The following is a 16972-nucleotide window of genomic DNA, read 5'->3' as shown; positions in this document are numbered from 1 at the left end:
GTCCTGGGAGCTCCCAATCTGCTGGAGGACACCAAACAAACACATAGTAGATTTGGAGTGTTTGCTTTTTGACAGTGTTTAACTTCTAAGGATGTATAAAAAATTAAATCAGTGAATGCAGCTAAGGGAGTTGTTATAATGATGTGGCTCTTATCTTGGGGAAGAAGTGCCTTTTACCTGGGCCTGGTCCTTTTCTCTGTTTAGGCTTGGCCCTTGGAACTGTGATCAGAAGCTGCTGGAAATGAGGCCCATGCAGTTGGTGGCTAGGGCCAGCTGGTGCCTGGTGATGGGGCCAAGGGAGGCCAGGTGCTAGGGCGGAGTGGAAAGCGTTTCCTGTCACATCTCATCAGTCCCACCCTGGTCCCATCTCCTAGCTCCCTTCACTTGCAGGGAGAAACACAACAGCTTCAGGGCTAGCTCAGGTGGAAAGTCCCGTGTGTTAGACATGTTTTAGCTACACAAGTGATTTTGAAGTTTTTGACTAGAAGAAAGCCTCAGCATGAAGGTTGGAACTGCCCTCTCTGTGTGGACAAGTGGTGGCCACTCCATTCTCATCCTTTAATGAGAGGTTGGGTGACCTAGTTTCTCTGATCCCTCTGCTCTTCCTCCTCCTGGTCTCTTCTCACTCACATTTCTTACAGGCTACATTTTCACTTACTCACCTTCCCATTCCCCCATTCACAAGCCTGCCTATGGCTCTTGTGAATTTATCTACCTCCTGTGGGGTTATTTCTCTCAACAGATACAACTAAGGCCTCCACTATACTTTTGCTTCATCACCTTTTCTTCAAGACATACCTCTTTCTGTTTCTGGTAAAGAACATAGTGCTGTTCCCTTAATTCCCAGGAATCTTCCACATCTCTGAAGCTCTATGTGGTCCTCTACGGCTGTCCTGCTGCTGTCTGGCTGGCCGCATCTCATTTCCAGCGTGTTGTGCCAGCTGGCAGGCTGGCCCAGCAGTCTTAGCTTTGCTTATTTCCTTTACTCCCTCACATGTCTTGGTGGTGGCTCAAGTTCCATTAATATTTTATTTGCTGCCCCCAGGAACCTTGGTTGCATTACTCTGGGGAAATTTCCCATCCCCCTCTTATTCACTGCAGAATGTGGGCCTGGAGAGATGTTTCATTTCCCAGAAACCTGGTGTCATTTGTCATCTGCCTCCAATTAGTTGAAGCTCAGTGCAGCAGTTTGGGGGTACCAGCAACCTCCCTGACCAGGAAGGGAAAACTCCTGGGAACAGTGACAGGCTGGCTCATTATCCCTGAGCAGAGTGTCAGCCTTCTCATTAACCCATTCTCCTGGCTCTTCATTAGAGCTTTCGGCCAAGGCAGATTCTGTTTTATTGTGCCCATTTGGCAGGGCTAGAAATTAAGTCCAGGAAGCTTGTTCAGGGTCATGTAAGGAGTTGAGGGCTAAACTGAGCTAAGGCTGGAAGCTTGCTTTCTGATCACTCATGCAATGATTAGCGTCTTTTGTCAGCTACAGAGGACTGCTGGAGTCTGCTCCAGACTGCTGCTGGAGAAGGGAGTTTAAGGGACCCAGGAGCAGCTTCTATAGCTTCACATGCATTGGCTTGGATTGATGTTCCCAAAACAGAGTTAGAAAGTAAAAACAATAGTATTAGTGACCTCCCCTATGCTAGGAACTGTGATGGGTGCTTTCCTTCTCTTAATAGCCTAGAAATTCAGGACTGAGTCTTTCTGTTTCATAGATGAGAAGTCTAAGGTGCAGAGAAGTTGAGTATCTTGCCCTGCAAACATAGCTAATAAGTGGCAATTAGTCATCATCTCTTATACTCAGGGTCCTGCTGCATCTAATTGAAACCTCTTCAAACTGAAATCCCCTGTAGATCCTCTGTTTTAAGAGTTTTTCTTTTCCCTGGCTATACTTGGGTTTGTTGGTCAAACCTACTTAGGTTTCTTCTTATGATCCTTTAATTGTCATAAATATTGTTTTGCTCTTATGCTTTTATGATTCTTTCAGTTTGGTTCTGGAAAATACACGATTTCTTAGATTTATTGAATCTAAATATAAATATAGACACAAGATTCTGTGTTTTTAAAAATCTTCACCTAATTTGATGATTGGGCAGAATTGGGAACAATAGCTCTGGGCCAAAGATTAAAATAATAATAATTTCTTTATTTTTCAGATGGGATTATTCTCCACATGTGGAATGTTTACTTAAAAAGAAAAAAGTAAATGCAGGCTGACTGCCTGTAACCACTCCATAAGCTTCTTTAACCATTTTGCCACACATCAGATTGATGCATGCTCACCTAATTAAGATGTATTTTGATTCAAGAAGGTAAATCTTATGTGGTTGATCAAAGAAAAAATTCCAATAATTTATATTTGACTTTGGAATGCACCATGTGATTTTTATCTCCTGCTTTGGATTATCTGCCACTGCATTAATGTGCTAACTGCAGTTAACATGTCCACTAAAAAAAAAAAAAAGAAAAAAGAAATCCTGTTTTAGAATTTACCTCAGGTGACTTTGATGGTTCCCTCAATCCTTAGCTTAAACAAAGTCTCAAATAGCAGTTCTCCACTGCCCCATAATTTAACTGCCTCTCCACCTAAAACCAGTACTGTCCTTCCTAGTTATTTCTCATCAGCTTCTTGGGAGAATTCCATGCAGAATTGTCATAAGCTCAAGCCGTACTAGGGGAGACTACTAGGGGATACTTCTTTCTCATTCCTATGTGTCTTTGTAACATTTGCCTTTACTTTTGTAAGTTTTTATTCCCAAAATCTACAATCCAGGGGCTTTTTCCTTCTTATTCCTGCAATTTCATTAAAACTCTATTAGGACATAGTGTTGCCATACTGGTTCAGATTGGAAGGTGTAGTCAGTGATATGCTGATAATGTTTTCAAGAAGGGATAAAAGTCCTGATTGTCATGTTTGTAGCATTTGCTGATTTCCAATGTGTAAATATTCCTATAAATACAGATTTTAGGCTGGCAAAAAATACCTCAAAATGACAGTTGTTCTCAGGAGCCAGAACAAGTAGGCTCCATCCAGCACACTACCAGGTTTAGTTAACTGTTTAAGGGAGCATTCCAGGCAGCTGTGGAACTCCTGCTTAACAGTTATATGATCTTGGGCAAATCCTTTGACTTCTATGAGCTTCAGTTTCTACATTTGTGAAATGGAAATAATGATTTATCTTAAGAAAGAAGGTGAGAGATAATTGCTATTATGCTGGCATAGGCTAAGCATGAAGCAATTGATTATTCCCCCTTCCATATGAAGTAGACACAAAATAGAGGGCAGTGGAAGAGTCTGGACTTTGGGTACCATCTTTAGGAAACATCCAGTGATTTGTGGAGATGCAGCTGGAGCTAGGCAATGCAAGCAATAAAGACCAGAATTAAGATTTGGGAGACAACAATAATAGTAATTTATGTTCGTGATTGCTCTCTGAAATTTACCTGTGCATGTCAAATTCATGGCAGTAGATTAACTCTTTGGGGGAGAAAAATGGAAAGCTTGGTTAACTACTAGTAGCTAGTATCTAAGCCTTTCCAAGTTTTCCCCTCTGCTGTTCTCATTGTCCTCTTTTTCTTTGAGTTCTTCAGTGTTTGTACCCAAATCATTGTCAGATCCTTATTGCTTTTAATGAGATCATGTCTCTCTTTTATTGGATACATTAACACTAGCTTAAGATTTCAAAATGGAGATGAAAAGTCATTTCTTCAGAGTTGCCACCATTTTTCACACTGACATTTCACCAAAAATTATGTCAATAATGACAGCATTCTCTGCTTACTGATCAGCATATTTTGACAGCTGTAATAATCTGCAAATATTAGGGATAACATAATAGAATATTTCTTGCTCATGTCCTGGTTTCCATTCAGTGGCTGGGCTATTCTTAAGGGTCTTGGGGTTCTCGGCTGGAACCTTTGCTTCTAGCTATTAGAAGAGAGAGAGAGAGAGAGAGAGAGAGAGAGAGAGAGAGAGAGAGAGAGAGAGAGAATGAATATGAATGAATGAATGAATGAATATGAATGAGAATATGGAGTGATTTTAAGGGCCAGTCCTGGAAGTGGCATGTAACACTTTGTTCACATTTCATTGGTTAGAGCTGTCACATGACTGCTCCTAACTGGAGGACAGGCTGAGAAATGGTAAAAGAGTTGTATGCTTCAGAAGAGGGCATGGGCTTGTGAGCCTCTGGCCAGTCTCTCTGCATCAGCCTTACATGGACTGGTGGAAATAGCTGCCACCATGGATATAAGCCAGTCTAGGTCACCAGAGGAGATTTTTGTGCTTTTTCCTAGGGTTTTATGTTGAGAAGTACAATTTCATTCTCATGGTTAGACTGAGTTTTCTTCTAAGCCTTATTTATAGTTGTTGGGTTTGCTGTGTTACATGAATTCCCAGAACTTTCCAGGACTGGAATGTTTTGCTTGGTGTACCAGCTGGTTTCAAATCAACACTTGAAATGGGGGAAGTATTTGCTGTTGTGTTTATAATTATTGATAGTTACTAGGATTGGAGTTACATAGAACTTTTCATTTTAATTTAAGTAATTGTTTGACTTTTTAAAGTTAATTTTAGTCACTTGGCTACATGAAGAAATCTGACTTCCTGTCCCACACCAAGATTGGCACTTGGGACTCTTGAAGAGATTGGCAGAATGTCTGCTGAGTTATTGGGCTGGAAAAGACTAACAGCAGTGAAATTCATGGGACTCAGCAGAGCATCACAAAAGCAAGTTTAGTTCAGTCCAGCACCACCACCCAAAGTGAGAAGTTGTGGGGGTGGTGGTGTCACCAGAGTCCACAGCTCAGGGTCATGTGAGTCTGTGGTTCTCCACTATTCAGGCATCACTCCATTCTGGAAGGCCCCTCCAGTGACGGGGGACACAGAGTCTAAGACATCTTTCCTTCTAATCCTTGCCAAGACAGGGTCATAGCAAGGGGTGTGCAAGGTCCTAAATAGTCAGGTGGGTTTCAGAGGGTGCTAACTGCAAGGCACAGAAGAAAATTGAGGCAGAAACCCAGTGATCTGGCTATCTGGGACTTCACAAAAACTCAGGACTGGGGCTTATCACAGGCACAGCAAATATTGTATCTGAGACTGCACCAAACATAGCCAGGTCCCACCCCTGGAGAGAGAAGCTCTAGATGTGCCTTGACTAGGGTGACTTGGCTACTTGATGAGATACATCCATAGCAGAGAGGTTGTGTGTACAGGCTTTGGAATAGAATAGACCTGAATTTAAACCCTGACTTCATCCTTTCCTAGATCTGTGACTTTGGGTAAATTATTTGATTTCTCTAATCCTCAGTTTTTCATCTATTAAGTGTGGAAAATAGTATGTACCTCTGAGGGTAGGTGTGAGAATTAAACAACATAAGATACATAAAGCACTCCGGGAGCATGCACCTAGGCAGCAAGTTTTAATAAGTGGTAGCAATCATCCACCACAAAGTCCCACAAAGGCAGGAAGAACAAAACCACAGCGAGGCAGGGCTTAGGAAGGCAGGAGCTGAAATCTAGGCTCTTGTGATGCTTGATTTACAAAGCTTGTGCTTCCTGAGGTCAGCTGTCCTCAGGGGAGCTGGTCCTTGGGTGTGCCTGCTGACTTCCCCAGCTGAGCTTCCACAAACAGGTTGACTATGAGGCTGGGTACAGGCTTTCTCCACAGTTAGGTGTCTTTAAGATGGAAAGCAGGGCTATTAAGTCAGCCTACATCCTGGCCATTCAGCTTCTTTGGCATTTTCCACTTCCGGGCTTGAGGGCCTGCCCTTTCTCTTGCAACATAATTATCACACATTGTCTTTTAAGCGTATGTAAGTAGAAACTCAAAGATTCCTAAAATGGTAGGAAGGGGCTTTTCCTGTACTGGCATTCAAACTAATGGCTGGAAGGTTGAACATAAATTGCCTTGACCTTGAGCTTCAAATGCTGTGAAGTCTGGAGGGCTGCCTATTCCTTGGAAAGGGGATGGCCTTCACTTTAAGACAAGCAGGATGAATTATGAAAAGAAAGGGATGTCTTCAAGAAACTCAATTTTACAGGCCTTATACAAAAAGTTAATGGAAGGGCAGAGAACTGGACCAAAGCCAAAAGGAGGCAAGCTTGTGAACAGTAATGAGAGTGGAGGGTTTTGGCTCTCTGCTGGGGAGGATGGTGTATTATAAAGGGGGATGGAGAAGGCCAGGATGCAGGCCTGTTCTCCTGCTTCCACTATCTCCAGTCACAGGAATGTACTTCAAATTGGAAAATGAAAATAGAATATAAGATCCAGTGGCCAAGAAAGGTGAGGGGACAGTAAAAGCCCTAAATGACTATGAGTCATAGCCATGCTGGTCGTGGTGGCCTACGCCTTTAATCCCAGAGGCTTGGGAGGTTGAGGCAGGAGGATCTCCAGGTACCGAGCAACTCAGTGAGACTCTGTCTCTAAATAAAATACAAAATAGGGCTGGGGATGTGGTTCAGTGGTCAAGTGCCCCTGAGTTCAATCCCTGGTACCACCCCCTCCAAAAAAAAAAAAAAAGAGTCATAGCTATAATAACTGCCATGAAATGACTACGCATTATGTGTCACAGAGACGTCATCTGCATTGTCTCTCTGTGAAGTTGGTGTTATTAGCTTCCTTTTACATGTGTGTTTACAAAACAGAAAGAGTAAGTGTACTAGCTTCTTAGAGCTTTGGAAAATTAGAAGGTCAACTCTCCATCCATACTGCTCTGAGAGGGCTCTGCAGCCCTGGCCTGAAGGGATTTGCTTTGTGGTCACTGAGAAACCATTAAGAATCATGGAGATGGGACTGGGGCTGGGACTCCGTGGTAGAGCACTTGCCTAGCATGCATGAGGGACTGGGTTTCGGTTTGATCTCCAGCACCACTTAAAAAAAACTAAACAAAATAAAGGTATTGTGTCTATCTACAACTAAAAAAAAAAAAAAAAAAAGAAGAAGAAGAAGAATCAGAAAGGGATGAAAGTCTAGAACTTGGAAAGACAAGAATGGTGGATTTGGGAAACTGTAGTCTTGGAAGCTTGATCTTATTAACTGGCAAAATTCTAGAATCCTAGCTTTTGCATTAACTGGTTGTGTAACCTTGGGCAAATCACACAACTCCTCTGGGCTTTAATTTGTTTAATTTTGTTTTGTTTTGGCATAGGAGATTGAAGGTAGTTTATCACTGAGCTATATCCCCAGTCTTTTTTATTTTTTGAGACAGGGTCTTGCTAAATTGCTGAGGCTGGTCTTAAACTTGTGATCATCCTATAAAACACGTGCTTAAATCATATAATTTTAAAGTTTTTTTTCTAATGTATTCATCCTAGTAAGTTCCTTTAACATGTCCTGACAATTTATATTTTAGTTCTATCTCCATCAGATAAATCATTTTCACCCTTTACCAAACACCCCAGCCTTTCTTCAAAGGGCAGAGGCTTAAGAAGATGGAGTTTGGAGTAAAATAGTTGTAGGTTCAAATCTTACCTCTTATACATACAATCAGATGACCTTAAACAAATTCTATAAACCTTTTGTACCTGTTTTCTTTTCTGTAAAAATGCTGATCTTTCACATAGTTCCATTTATTTTGCAGCATTGTTTTAGGGTTACATAAACTAATATGTAGAAGACACTTAGCTCAGTGCCTAGGATTTAGCAAGCACCCTTATTTTATTGATTCTAAGATGTTTTCCCCCCAATGCACACATTTTTCCATCTCTGAAATCAGGGTGCATCTTATAGTTTATGGTGTGTGGCAGTTTAATTGGCAGCAGTTTTTTCCTTTCTTAATGGCATGTAAACTAATGATGCATTTTACAACTCATTAAATATGGTATTTCCCCAGCGTGATTCTCACCCCTGAGGTTCTCACTTCTCCTCTGGGATGCTGCCTTCCCTAACTTCTTGCAGGTCATTATCTTTTCTACAGCAAAGCAGAATTAGGGGATGGAACAGCTGGGGAGAGGACAGTCTCAGCCATCATTTTGTCTGGCTTGTTTATTTTACTGGTATTGAAAATGCAGGCCAGAGAGTGAATGAGAAATAAGAAAAGCCCCAAAGGAAACCCAGGTCTTTGGATTCTGTGTCCAAAGCTCTTTTCTACATCAACAGCACTGTTAGCATGGAACAATCTTTTAGCTATGGCTCAGTTGTTCTGTAGATGCCTGGGCCCTGGTTGAAGAGTGGGCACTTTCAAATCTACATCTGGATTTTGAGAGGAAGATTTAATCTTAGAGCTCCAAAGCTGAAATGATAGATTGTTAACTATTCCCATTTGCATGTAGAATCATAGAATTTTATAGTTGAGGGAAGATTTTTTTTTTTTTTTTTGTACCAGGGATTGAACCTTTGGACACTTAACCACTGAGCCACATCCCCAGCCCTTTTTATATTTTATTTTGAGACAGGGTCTCACTAACTTGCTTAGGGCCTCACCTCGCTAAGTTGCTGAGGCTGGTTTTGAGCTTGTGATTCTCCTGCCTCAGCCTCCCAAGCCTCTGGGATTATAGGCATGTGCCACTGCAAACAGCAAGGGGGTGGGGAGATTTTTTAATGTGGGAACTATAATGTTTTCACTTTTATAATTATCTAAATTTGTAAGGCATGCTCTCTGGAGGCAGTATATTTCTTCCCAGTTCTTGTGCCTACAATTTCAGGAGCTGACGGCATGTGGATGATTGTGTCTTAAATTGTGAATGGTTTCTGCAATTTGGCTGCTCCCAGGTTTGTACAGCTGAGACCCGTGACAAATCAGTCACACAGTCCAGACGCCTCATTGATTCATTCATTCACTCCATCACTTGGCACTTATTGGACACCTGCCATCTACCAACCACAAGCACACACATAACCTCAGCTAATTCTCACAATAGCGTTAGGAGGTTAGTTTACATGCATTTTACAGAAAGGAAAACTGAGTAATAGTAATGCTAAGTTCCTTTTTATGAGTTGGACATTGATGAATGTTTCAGATGAAGGATAGGGTAGTGCATTCCAAACCAAGAGAGAACTTTGTTGCAATAAGAAAAAATGTTTAAAACAAGAGTTGCAATATGAATTATTCTATGCAATAAGATGTGAACAAATAAAGAATAGCATGATCTATAGAAAAGAAACAGAATGTTCAATATGTACTTATTAGTGCTCAACATTAATTGTATCAGTCACTCTTAACTGAGTCAATAGGATTAAGGAAAAGTCCTTGTCTCATATATCATTAGAACTTCAGGTGTTGAAAATATCTAGTGGGTCTGCTCCTTTTCTGGCCTCTAAGTAGCTAATTTTTCTCCTTTTTGGTCTTATTTTAATGAATGCTCCTTTATAATTAAAAATCTATCTTTATTGGAAGCTTTACAACACACACACACACACACACACACACACACACACACACACACACACTCTGAGCTAATTCCCAGTCATTTATATATTTTTCTTTTCATACAGGGTCTTGTAAATTGCTGAGTATTGTCTCTAACTTGACCAGTCTCCTGAGTCACTAGGATCACAAACATACACCACTGTGCCTGGCTTATATCCAGAAATTTCTAAAACTCATTTTTTTTGCAAGGGGTGGGTACCAGGGATTGAACCCAGGGATGCTTAACCAGTAAGCCACATCACCAGCGCTTTTTAATATTTTATTTAGAGACAGGATCTCACTGAGTTGTTTAGATCCTTGCTAAGTTGCTTAGTCTGGCTTTGAACTCACCATCCTCCTGCCTCAGCCTCCCCAGTCACTGGGATTACAGGTGTGTGCCAATGCACCTGGCTTAAATTCAATTTTTTTTTATTGGCAGGAGTGTTCTTAATTAGGCTATTATGCAACCTTTTGAATGAGCAAAACAAGTGCAAACCTGTTTGCAAAGAGTTTCTTCCTCGAGGGAAATGCCCACCAGTCTTTGAGGATGTCTTGCCTTTCTGCAATTTGAGCTGCAGACTTCAAAAGCCAGTGGGCAGGTTGGCTCAGCTCAAGCATGGTAGCCTCATATAAGACACTCAGCTTTTCATTGACCCTAGAGAGGGACAGTATGAATAATCATATGTGCAAGTTTTCCATTTTTCTGTAGAAAACATTGAGTCTTTTAGCTTTGTGAAGAATTTTTTCCCGTGAGGGAACCTGAAGATTTCCCTTCTTGTCTAGGGTCCTCAGCCATCTCCCCAAGTAGCTGAGGCTCAAGGGTACTTACATGAGCCTTGGCAGTCAGTGATCAACAGTTCTGGTTCCCAATGGAAAGTTTGACCAGGTTTCAAAAGTTAATAATCAGACTTTTTGAAAAAAGATGTGAGGAGACAGAAAGTCACTTGTTTTCTTCCCTATACCTGTGTGCATAAACCAAGGAAGGCCATGTCTTTGGCTCCCCTGGGTGGCAGATGTGTTTCACGGACCTGGGTCCTTGCTGGCTGAGCCCTCATTGATTGTAACATGGGCTGTGCTTTCATTGATTCAGTTCTTGGTTATGGGGAATGGAGTACATTCCAAGGGAAACCTTGACACTGACCCTGCCCTCAGGGAACTTAATCATTTGTAGTACATTTATCTATTTAACTCCATCCTGCCAATAGGATTTTCTCCCATGATAGGCATGTTTCCTGTCTTAGCTGACCAATAATGTTAACTACTAACCACATTTAGTGTAACTCATATGACTGAGGAAGGGAATTTTACATTTAACTTGATTATTTAGAATTTCAATAGCCACACACAGCAAGTAATGAAATAGATGGCAAAGCTGGAAGCTAGCATCAGTCTATCCTGGTATCTTAATACACATGCATTGGTAGTGGGGTCCCTTCAAGCCATGTGGAGTGGAGCAGAGAATGCTTGACTGAGATGGGGGTGACAGACTCATCATGTGACTTTGAGTCTTTTACTGACTCTCAGTTTCCCTTTCTGTAAGTAAGAAACTAGAAGCTTCATAAAGACTTCTACCTCCTGATACTTTAGGTTTGATTCTGCTTTATTGCATCCCTGTTGGGGTCCCCATGGAATAGGGCATATTTCATCCGAGCCCAATATACTCAGGGAAGGATGACTGTTGCCTTTCTTCAATTCACTGAGCCTGCTGGTATGGGATATTTGTAAGACATTCAGAGTTCTTCTGGATGAAGGTAGTGGGAGAAGATGATAAGAAGACGAGGTGTTTTTGTCTGGGAGGCTGGGAAGATGTGAAGGGTGGAGGCCCAGCTTCTTCCTGGATGGTGCTCCATCACTGGGTGTGGTTATAGAGGTTTCAAGGATGCTTTTAGTTTCAAGAGAGAAAGTGGCTGATGGAGATAGGACTCTACTGTGGTTGGCATTTTGTGAAGAATTAAAAGTATTTTCCCAGGTCTGGTTCTTCTGTGTGCTGTAGTGGGTATACTGAGACAATTACATGCATAGGTATTCAGGAGGTAACTTTGGTTATTTTGACACAGACCTCTCCCCACTTTGGGAACCACGTCCCCTGGGTTCCCCAAGTGAGAACAGGAACATAGCACACAATCATCTGGCATCCTACCCCATACATACCAGGCAGACTAGTGCCTGCTAAGAGTTCAGGGTTGTGGTCGGAATATTTATGTCCTGTTACCTGAGACAGCAGGGATATGTAGGTAGGGGAAGGATGACCGGACTTCTCTGGCTGAAATCATGGACACAGGGGTCTACCTTCCCTGAGGTGGTGTGGAGGGTGAGAGGGCTTTAGCCAGAGACTAAAAGCACAGGCATGCTTCAAGTTCATATGAGTATTCCACCCATAATTGCATCCACAAAAAGGCATTATAACTCATATCTTCCTTTTGTATAAGGCTTTGCAATTTGCAAACTGATTTCCCTAAGTTGATTTGAACCATAGTGAAGCAACTTTGAAATGTCCCTTTGAGGAAGTTTTAGGTGGAGAGGATGAGGAGGTTCCCCCAAGTTGCTAAGTTCATATGAGTTGAACCCCAGTCTTCTCACTTCAAGTCTGGCATTCCTTCTGCCACCCCCAAAGACCCAGGAGCTCCATGAAGGTCATAGTCAAGAAGTGCTGGGAGAGGGCATGTCACCAAGAGTTGTGAATCCTTATCATAAGTGGATGAGACCTCCCAACAAACATCCAGCTAGAATATGGAGCATGGTAGAATGTTAGGCTGTGAAACTGGGGTTACACCCCACCAGTGTGCTATTGAGGGGAAGCTGATGGTTGCCCTCTTCTAAGTCCATAGACCTGCCCACTTCCCTTGAGCCCACCCTGGGACAGGGGCAGGAGCCTCAGTCCCAGCTTGTTGAGTGGCAGCAACAGTACTGGGAGAAGGCTGCCTGCCCTTCTATTCTGTAGGTTGTCTCTATTAAGATTTGTTTCCTTTGCTGGGCAGAAATTTTTTAGTTTGATGTAATCCCATATGTCTACTTTTGCTTCTGTTTTCTCTACTTTGGAGCATTTCCGGAAAAGAGAACTGCTTTAACATTGATTTGAATCATGACTATTTCTTTTCTTTTCTTTTGTAACTTTATTTTATTTATTTAGATGTGGTGCTGAGAATTGAACCCAGGGCCTTGCACGTGCAAGGTGAGTGCTCTACCACTGAGCCATAACCCCAGCCCCATGGTGACTGGTTCTTGATGTGGTCTTCATCTACTTTTACAACATTATAATTTTAATATATTTTGACTGTAGAAAATTAGAAAATTATAGAAAGAGTAGAAATAAGAAAATGAAGCATCCCCATAATCCCACAACATAGAAATGCATTATATATGTATATTGGATCATACCAAATCAAAATTTTAAAAGTTCTAAATGCAGCGGAGTCTCAGCAGTTTCGTTTGATTCAACCTAACCTACATGATACAGGTATTATTTTTACTTAAAATATTATATTTCTCCATGAAATTAAAAAATTACTCAAGACAAAAATTTTAATTGCTGATTGTTATTCCATTTGTACCTATCTCAAGTTTATCTAACTATTGCCTTCTGTTGGATGTTTAGGCTGTTTGCAGTTTAGGGCCACAATAAAACAGGCTGTATGAAATCTCTTATCTTCAAATATTGTCCTCATTTTCCCTTAGCTCTTTAGAATAGACCTGGGGTGGGGAGGGAGATTACCAAGTCATTTGTTATACATAGTACTATGATTGTGATTCACATTATTGAATTTCTTTCTAAAAAGATTGTAGCCATTTTACTTGTCTTAACAGGAATGGGTAACTGAATCCTTGCCAGCATTGAGGATTATTACATTTTCAAAATCTTTGTAAATTTAATGGATTTTAAACAATCTCATGGTTTAGTTTACATTTCTTTGATTACTAGTTAGGTTGATTACTTTTTCTAATGTTTATTAGTCACTTCCTTCTTTTTTGAAATGCGTATTTCTATTCTTTGTTTTTCCAATAGGAATAATATTAATAGTCTATCATATTTCTTATAAATGTTTCCCAGCTTATCATCCCCCTCCCCTTTTTTATTGGTACATTATATTTGTACATAATGGTGGGACTTTTGTTACATTTTCCACACATGAACACAATATAACAATATAACTTGCCCAATGTCATTCCTTACTATTCCCCCCAACATGGTTCTTTACTTCTACTCTACTGATCTCCCTTCAATTTTCATGAGATTCCCCCTACCACCCACCACCTTGCTTTTTTTTTTTTTTTTTTTTTTTTTTTTTTTACCTCTCTAGCTCCCTCATATGAGAGAAATCATACAACCCTTGACTTCTCAGTTTGGCTTATTTCACTTGACATAATCCTCTCAAGTGCCATCCCTTTTCCTACAGTGTCATTTGCCCTTTTAATTTTGTTCATAATCTGAGATAGAGTTTAAAATTTTATATAGATAAAGCCCTAATATTTTCCTTTCTGTTTTCTTTTAAGGCCTTTGTGCCTAAAGAATGCTTTCTCATTCAGAGATCAGTTAAATACTCATTCATATTTTCTCTTAATTTTTTAATATGTCATTTTTAAGAATTGTTTTTCTTATCTAAGATTTATTTTGATGTGTTAAAAATTAACTTGCTTTTTTTCCAAATAGTTTTCCAGTACTGTTTATTGAATACTTTATCTTTCCCTTATTGCTTTATGTTCTTCCTTTATTGTATATTAGATTTTAAAATATGCCAAATACATATTATGGCTATGTTTCAGGCTCCATTCATTTGTATGCTAATTCTTGTGTCAGTTCCACCTTTTAATAATTGTAGTTTAAAAATATATTTTAATATCTAGTAGAGCAAGCTCAACCCATTATTCATTTTTTATTTCAAAAAGATATGTAATTATTTTCATCTGTTCATTCTTCTAGATAACAGACTAGTTCAAAATCACTTTGGCACATAGTAGGTACTTAGATATTCACTTAACATATATCTGCTATTATTGATAGCTTTTAATCCAAAATTGTGTTGATTTTATTTTATTTGAGTCTTTTCAGTGACTTGCATTCCTGGAACAAACAAGAGTTGCATGTATGATAAATCTTAAAGTGATATTTAATGAAAAATGGAATTTTTTAATAGCTCATTTGGCTTTTGTTCCTTTTAGACAACTTCATCTGTGATAAACGGTAGCCATTTTTTATTTGCCACAAAATTGTATCACAGAGCAAACGAACAGCTGCATAACACAGTTGTCCTGAACTTTAAGTAAGCTTTCTTTTTAAATGATGTTTGCAGATGTTATCATAACTACAACTTAATTATTAAACTTTTAAGTGTGTGTTTTACAAAGATCTTGCATATGGAAGATTAACATAAAAAGGAGGAAATTTGCTCTTTTCCAATTATTTCAAGAAGAAAGAAGAAAAGCCTCATTCTAGATGAGAATGCTCACTGTTGATCAGTGTTCAAAGTTGGTCAATGTGGCTAAACTGACACAGGTTCTGCGTTCATCACAGTGTATGTATTGCAGTGGTGACAGTGAGACTGTAATATTTTGCTTAAGCTCATGAGTGAAAATGTGTAATGAAAAAATGTTGACATTTGAATATTAGAAATGATTAAAGAAATACGTACTATCTGAAATTAAACTTCCAGGATCCTAAAGTCAATTACTTGAAGAAATAAGATCTCAAATATTTTAGATCTCCATCTAAAATATTGTGACATCCTCATCAGTATTTCCATAATTCAAGTGGAAATAGAAGCCCCCCCCCCAAAGAACTGTGCAAGGCTAATGGGACAACTAGATTAAGCATCAGTTCTTTTAAAAAGGGGATCCTTACAGTGGACAGCCAAGGAATTACAATGGGAAATTTCCTTAAATAAAAATTTTTGACTTGATTAAAAGAAAAAAAATAAAGAAAAAGATTTTGACAGAAAAACATGAAAGAAACATTTACAAAATCAGTCATAATCCCACTTTCCAGAAACACTTACTGTGTACATGTATGTATGTGGTATGTATGTATGTATAAACAGAGTGTTTCGGATAATTTCATATATTCTATTCTTAAATCCACTTTTCCCACTGAATTATATACCCTAAAATTTCCCAAGATATTAGTTATTCTTTATTGATATTATATTTAATGGCTGCTTTGAGTGAATATATCATGGTTCATTTAACCCATCCCTTGTGATTGAACACTGAGGTTGTTTCTAATTTTTCAGTAGTATAATGTTGATAAGTACCTTAACTCCTCATCTTCATGTTATTCTTATCGTATGTGCTGTGCTTGAGCACATATGTACGTTGTCCAGAGACAAAGCAACCTCACGGCTCCTTGATCATGATAAAGGATCCTTTCTTTTCAGAAAGCTGGGAAAAACCAAAGAAGACTAGGTATCCCAGACTCCTGAATCACCTGAATTTGTAGTCTCTATTTCCTAATGCCTCTTTGTCTAGTTCTGGGTATTGAAGGACAACTTAAGTTCTCTCACATTTTTCCCTTTTTGAATCCATTCACTGACAGCCTGAAACTTCAAGGTTAAGAAAGGAAAAGAGCCACAGGGCATGGAATCTCCTTAAACTTGTTATTCTTTTGCCTTTCAGGCAGCTGTGGCCCTCCAGTGGGGCTCTGAGGTATGTTTAGAAGCAGATGTTGAAGCTACCTCATCTAGGTGGTGGCCCTGTTACCAGGATGTGATTTCAGTAGACGTGCTTTCCAGAAAACACCACCTGGACCTGTACATCTTTGTTTGAAACACACTCACAGAGGCAAGGGCACAGGATCTTGGAAAGAAGGAGTAAGGCCTGCTGCTACCAGCGGTAGCACATAGAGACTCGTGTTGGGGAAACATTGGCAGGAGATGCCCATGACCATAGTCATCTGGACACAGAAGGAGAGATGAGTGTCTAGTTGGCTGAATAGCTCAATGGCAGGCTTTCCTTTACCTCTGGGAAACTTGGCTTAGGAGAGTAGGAGTAGTAAGAAAGCTCACCAAACATCCCAGGTTGAATAGCAGAGGGAAACAATAAATAGCCAGAGTCACCACACAGATGGGTGTAAGCAGCATGGCTTAGAGATGCATGGTGGGAAGGTGAGGGTGAAGTTCTTAGTGACATTTTTCTGAGTTCACTTAAATCCACTCACTTATTTATCCACTCATTCATTCACATAATCAGTACTTATTGTGAAGCATCTACCCTGAGCAAGGCTTCATGTCGAAGATATCAAGATGAACAGGGGAAAGATAAGGAGCATTACATTTTCTTTGCATTAGCTGTGGGTCTGGAACATACAAATAGATTTTTCTCCCTTAATAACCAACCAAAGTCAGTGAAAAAGGTATTCTTATCTCAAGTAGGAAACAGAGACCCAGAGAGGCTAAGAAAGATGTCCACTGACATATGAATAATGAGTTCTGGAGTGGGGAGTCAGACTTAGTTCATCCCGAATCCAACACCTGCGCTTGACTCAACACTGTGAGCTGCCTCTTAGAATGTGCTTGTCTTGGGAGAGCTTACCATCCCCTGCAGAAGATGGCATGTTGAGCAAGTAGTCAAATAGTGTCCACATATGCCCTACTGTGGCTGCTGACTAGGAACACACAAGGAACCCAGGGCCTTGCAC

At 40.1% G+C, this 16972-nt stretch overlaps 1 protein-coding gene and 1 non-coding gene across 8 annotated transcripts in view; both read left to right on the top strand.

Moving 5' to 3' along the window:
• The window catches only part of Kalrn (kalirin RhoGEF kinase), a 627901-nt gene that overhangs the window by 152725 nt on the left and 458204 nt on the right, over positions 1–16972 (top strand). The window lies entirely within an intron of this gene.
• LOC143409050 (small nucleolar RNA SNORA1) lies at positions 14764–14893 on the top strand. Its single transcript, XR_013092564.1, has one exon. It is a non-coding gene; the product is annotated as a small nucleolar RNA SNORA1 (small nucleolar RNA).

This window comes from Callospermophilus lateralis, chromosome 10 (genome assembly GCF_048772815.1).
Source record: "Callospermophilus lateralis isolate mCalLat2 chromosome 10, mCalLat2.hap1, whole genome shotgun sequence".
NCBI lineage: Eukaryota > Metazoa > Chordata > Mammalia > Rodentia > Sciuridae > Callospermophilus > Callospermophilus lateralis.
Note: the sequence above shows the minus strand (reverse complement) of the source record. Positions and strands in the feature narration are given on the sequence as shown.